The 6,000-nt window shown below is 51.8% G+C and overlaps 1 protein-coding gene across 4 annotated transcripts in view; it reads right to left on the bottom strand.

Annotated features, from left to right (window-relative positions):
• Positions 1 to 6,000, bottom strand: part of DVL1 (dishevelled segment polarity protein 1) — a 97,542-nt gene that overhangs the window by 31,437 nt on the left and 60,105 nt on the right. The gene's annotated exons all lie outside the window — the stretch shown is intronic.

Genomic DNA, 6,000 nt, shown 5'->3' with positions numbered 1-6,000 from the left:
GAATATAAAACAGAGAAACCATCATCTCCTACGCTCGGCTTTCTCCCAAGGGCACCAGCAACATCAGAGGAAAACAAGACGAGAGGCGCCGCCAAATAGTGCCAACTCCATCCGAATCAGCAAGGGGGGGCGAGAGCCGGGGCAGCTCGGGCACTGCGTCCTTATCAGACTGACAAAGCGCCAATCTGCAGCACTGCTGGCCTCATCACAAGGCGCCACCAAATAGTGCCAACTCCATCCGAATCAGCAAGAGAGGTGAGAGCCGGGGCAGCTCGGGCACTGCGTCCTTATCAGACTGACAAAGCGCCAATCTGCAGCACTGCTGGCCACATCACAAGGCGCCACCAAATAGTGCCAACTCCATCCGAATCAGCAAGGGGGGCGAGAGCCGGGGCAGCTCGGGCACTGCGTCCTTATCAGACTGACAAAGCGCCAATCTGCAGCACTGCTGGCATCATCACAAGGCGCCACCAAATAGTGCCAACTCCATCCGAATCAGCAAGGGGGGCGAGAGCCGGGGCAGCTCGGGCACTGCGTCCTTATCAGACTGACAAAGCGCCAATCTGCAGCACTGCTGGCCACATCACAAGGCGCCACCAAATAGTGCCAACTCCATCCGAATCAGCAAGGGGGGGCGAGAGCCGGGGCAGCTCGGGCACTGCGTCCTTATCAGACTGACAAAGCGCCAATCTGCAGCACTGCTGGCCACATCACAAGGCGCCACCAAATAGTGCCAACTCCATCCGAATCAGCAAGGGGGGGGCGAGAGCCGGGGCAGCTCGGGCACTGCGTCCTTATCAGACTGACAAAGCGCCAATCTGCAGCACTGCTGGCCACATCACAAGGCGCCACCAAATAGTGCCAACTCCATCCGAATCAGCAAGAGAAGTGAGAGCCGGGGCAGCTCGGGCACTGCGTCCTTATCAGACTGACAAAGCGCCAATCTGCAGCACTGCTGGCCACATCACAAGGCGCCACCAAATAGTGCCAACTCCATCCGAATCAGCAAGAGAAGTGAGAGCCGGGGCAGCTCGGGCACTGCGTCCTTATCAGACTGACAAAGCGCCAATCTGCAGCACTGCTGGCCACATCACAAGGCGCCACCAAATAGTGCCAACTCCATCCGAATCAGCAAGAGAAGTGAGAGCCGGGGCAGCTCGGGCACTGCGTCCTTATCAGACTGACAAAGTGCCAATCTGCAGCACTGCTGGCCACATCACAAGGCGCCACCAAATAGTGCCAACTCCATCCGAATCAGCAAGAGAAGTGAGAGCCGGGGCAGCTCGGGCACTGCGTCCTTATCAGACTGACAAAGCGCCAATCTGCAGCACTGCTGGCATCATCACAAGGCGCCACCAAATAGTGCCAACTCCATCCGAATCAGCAAGAGAGGTGAGAGCCGGGGCAGCTCGGGCACTGCGTCCTTATCAGACTGACAAAGCGCCAATCTGCAGCACTGCTGGCCACATCACAAGGCGCCACCAAATAGTGCCAACTCCATCCGAATCAGCAAGAGAGGTGAGAGCCGGGGCAGCTCGGGCACTGCGTCCTTATCAGACTGACAAAGCACCAATCTGCAGCACTGCTGGCCACATCACAAGGCGCCACCAAATAGTGCCAACTCCATCCGAATCAGCAAGAGAGGTGAGAGCCGGGGCAGCTCGGGCACTGCGTCCTTATCAGACTGACAAAGCACCAATCTGCAGCACTGCTGGCCACATCACAAGGCGCCACCAAATAGTGCCAACTCCATCCGAATCAGCAAGAGAGGTGAGAGCCGGGGCAGCTCGGGCACTGCGTCCTTATCAGACTGACAAAGCGCCAATCTGCAGCACTGCTGGCCACATCACAAGGCGCCACCAAATAGTGCCAACTCCATCCGAATCAGCAAGAGAGGTGAGAGCCGGGGCAGCTCGGGCACTGCGTCCTTATCAGACTGACAAAGCGCCAATCTGCAGCACTGCTGGCCACATCACAAGGCGCCACCAAATAGTGCCAACTCCATCCGAATCAGCAAGGGGGGGCGAGAGCCGGGGCAGCTCGGGCACTGCGTCCTTATCAGACTCACAAAGCGCCAATCTGCAGCACTGCTGGCCACATCACAAGGCGCCACCAAATAGTGCCAACTCCATCCGAATCAGCAAGGGGGGGGCGAGAGCCGGGGCAGCTCGGGCACTGCGTCCTTATCAGACTGACAAAGCGCCAATCTGCAGCACTGCTGGCCTCATCACAAGGCGCTGCCCACACTTTCTCCCAGGACTTCTGCCGACATCCTCGCATTACAACTTCCGTCCTCTCTCAGTGTCCAGAGCCACGGACCAGCCACAGAGGTGCTGACACAGCCCACGCCCTGATTCCTCAGAAACAAACAAACCCATACTTCATCTGATATTTTCAAACATTCCCTATGGAACCTTTCAACAAGAAACTTTATTTAAAATTATTTATATCCCGCGCCCTGCAAAATATTTGGAGAGGGGTTACAAAGCCACATACACAATCATAAGATAAAAACAATACAAACGGTAGAAATGAGATAAGATAAGAGTCTGACAATAACTGATACCTAGGTGGAAAGAGATATCACATGCAGAGAGCCTCAAATGATTGATATACTTCTGATAGATAGAAAATGAAGAGTCTAATCTGCTATCTCTGACACTTGCTTGAATAAGAACATTTTCATGGAGTGTGTATTCTTAAGTACAGAGAGGATCCGAGAGGATTTGACATTAATAAGATGTGGATAGTGACAGCAAGTTTAACACGTATCCTCTAGAGGATGGGAAGCCAATGGAGGGACAGCAACACTGGAGTGATGTGTTCTCTCATTTCTGTGCCTGTAAGGAGACATGCAGTGGTGTTTTGAATAATCTGTAGTGACTTTAGGACACATGCGGAAAGACCACTGTAGAGGGTGTTACAATAGTCCATATCAGAGACGATCAGCGACTGAAGCACCGTGTGAAGGTCTTCAGAGATAAGAGAAGGAGGAAGATGAGGTAACGTGCAAAGTTTCACGAAAGAGTTTCTTACAAGGGTTTTGAGGAGCGGCCTCTCCTAGAGAGGGTGGGATCAAGAGCCAGACCTAGATTCCGTACCTGGCCAGAAATGTTGATATTAATACAAGCCACACCAGAAGGGAGTGCTCAATAAAGATTCCACAGTCCCAAGGATTCAAATTATTTGTAAATCCAAAAGTAGTTTTATTTTTTATGGCGGCAACTCCACTGTATAAAAATGTATTTTTATACAGTGGAGTTGTCCCCCTGTGGTTTTTTACAACCACAGGGGGACCTGTGGTTGTAAAAAAAAAAAAAAAATACATTTTTATACAGTGGAGTTGCCGCCATAAAAAATAAAACTACTTTTGGATTTACAAATAATTTGAATCCTTGGGACTGTGGAATCTTTATTGAGCACTCCCTTCTGGTGTGGATATTATTTAGAGTGCTCTCTAGTGCTTGGTGGTTTGTGGACTGATATTAATACAAGAAAATATTAAGATTTCTGTCTTGTCCACATTCAGGGACAATCTGTTGTGTCTTTACAGGCACAGAGAGAGGAAAGTCACAGCGATGGGAATAGAGTGGCGAGATCCCGTGGTGATTTAAGCGGGAAATAAAATTGTACGTCATGCACATAAAGCTTATAATGTACCCCCAAATTAGATAACAAACAGCAAAAGGGAGAGAGATAAAAGCTGAACTATGCCGAAGAGGGGACGGAGCCCTGAGGAAACCCCGCTGACCCATGGGAGAGGAGATTCATTTTTAAAGTGACGCCATCGCTGCGCTCAGATGGAAAGGGAGCTTCACGCTGATGCCAGCTTGGGTGCCTTCAACGCGTTAACAGCATGAACTAATCACGTTCTGGTGGTTTCTGACACCAGGCACCTTCCATGAACTCACAGGTGAAGCTGAAAGAAAGAGCCCACAGCAGGGAGCTTCACCAAGGATTGAATGTGCTTTCTCCATTACTGTGAGTGCCAGCCCTTCTGCCTTCACATGAGAACCAGCCACCCCCTCCCCAAGAGAGAGGGGCAGTGCTGGCCTTTATCTGAGAGACGCGAGGCAGGAAATCCTGCGCGTGGGCCCGTCGTGCCACCTGCAGAGAGACTCACCCGGCCAGACTTAGCGCTGCCCGGCAGAGAGTGGTCACTCTAGGCTGGACCGGGAGCAATAATAAGAAACCTGCCCCTCGACAGGAGGCTCCCACGCACCCTCTGACAGATAAACACGTGCCTCCTAATTACCTTGTAGGCTTCAAGTCTGTTCTACAGCTAGAAAATGCTTTTCTTGTGGCTGCAGGGGAAGCTGCAATCCTTGTAGGGCCGAGACCCCTTTCACTGGCGCATCGTAAGAGTTATCCAAAGATGTGGTGGTGGGGGGTGAGCTTGAGACTAGAAAGAGCCCTCTCTTCAGAGGCGATGCTGACCTCAGGAAGAGCCTGGCCCCTCCCGTCCCCCCCTCTGGTTTCTGGCTCCTTTGGGATAATTCTTGTTTCGGGCATCGCTTGGCTCCCGACTGAGGGAAGGCGAGCAAAAGCTCTCATCACTCCTGAGGCCGCTGGACATGTCTGGATAGGCTGCGGCTTTCCATTCACTTCCCCTCGAGCGCAGACAGACAGACAGACAGCCCCAGGCAATACCCAATGACGTGGCTCGTCAGATCTCCTGCAAAAAGCAAACAGCATTTTCTCTGGGTAATGGTTTCTTGTTTTCCTTGCCCGAAGCTCTTCATCCCTTCCTTTGTGCAAACAAACTCTAGTGCTTTCCTCCCTTTGTGTGGGTAAATTTCAGCTCAGTGCAGGAAGGGTCGGGAAGCCCACGTGCCCGCGGCAGAGGGATGCGATAGACACACTCGCATGTCTAGCAGGCTTCAGCAGAGTAAAAGGAGTCGGCATTTTTAACAGGAGAAGCAGCTGAAGGACAAGGGGTCTTGATGTGTATTTGGAGGGAGGGAAAACCAGAGGAAGTGCAAGAAAAACACCACTTTACCAAGAGGGTGGTAGGGGCCTGGAATTGCAGGGCTGGGAGTAACCAAGAGAGAGAGAGAGAGACACACGTCAATCCTACGTGAGACAGACAGAAAGGGCACAGCAGGAAGATGGAAGAGGGCCTGTGGTGACTCAGTAAGGCAGGAGCAATCTTTACTTACTATCAGCCACCAGGGCTCTCTCCACTGGCTATAACTATTTGGGAAGTGTGAACCAGAAAAGCTCCAGGTCCTGTGCTCCCTCTCACCTGATCGTAAGCTCACAGTGACAGCTGGAGTGGCTTGAATTGCTTTTTACTAAACTAATTCTCTAGGACTTATCCTTCTACAGCGCTATTCAACATACACAGGAGAGGGTCCCTGCTCCATGGAGCTTATAATCTAGTCAAGAGACAGCAGGAAATGGATTTATTACAGGCTAAACAGCAATAAATCAAGGAGGACATGATCAGAGAGATCCAGAGTTTACGATTTAAAAGCAACTTAAAAATGTGAGATTTAGTCAGAGGGGGAGCAGGGCCCGCCTGCTCGGGAAGTTCATTCGGAGGCATGGAAGGCTGGAGGGTTCACTTATTGGGGGGGGGGGGGGGGGGGGGGGGGGCCATGAACACCGTAATCAGATCTCAGTCGATGATTCTCAGGCAGACACTCGCTGACTTAGCCTGGGAGACAACTCCCAGGGTCGACATAGTGCAGACTGGACTGCGGAGCCAGCCGCCACCCTCACAAAGCCCTCCACGGGCTCCTTGCACTTTTAAAGGAAAGGAAGCCTTTGGCCCATGGGTTTAACATTGTGGCTCTGCTCAGCCTAAGCAGCTTGCCCTCCTGAGGGATCAAGAGACCCTCACAACCCAAGTGCGATGCCCTCTGCTTACAGGTCGCCTTCTCAGGCATGTCGGAAAACACTGGGCGGATAAAGCATCCGGAACGGAATAAATTGGAAGAGACTTCAAAGAGCAAGAGAGCTTTAAGTGGATCTTTTTTTTTATTTGAAGATCTGAGT

This window comes from Rhinatrema bivittatum, chromosome 15 (assembly GCF_901001135.1).
Source record: "Rhinatrema bivittatum chromosome 15, aRhiBiv1.1, whole genome shotgun sequence".
Classification (NCBI taxonomy): Eukaryota; Metazoa; Chordata; class Amphibia; order Gymnophiona; family Rhinatrematidae; genus Rhinatrema; species Rhinatrema bivittatum.
Note: the sequence above shows the minus strand (reverse complement) of the source record. Positions and strands in the feature narration are given on the sequence as shown.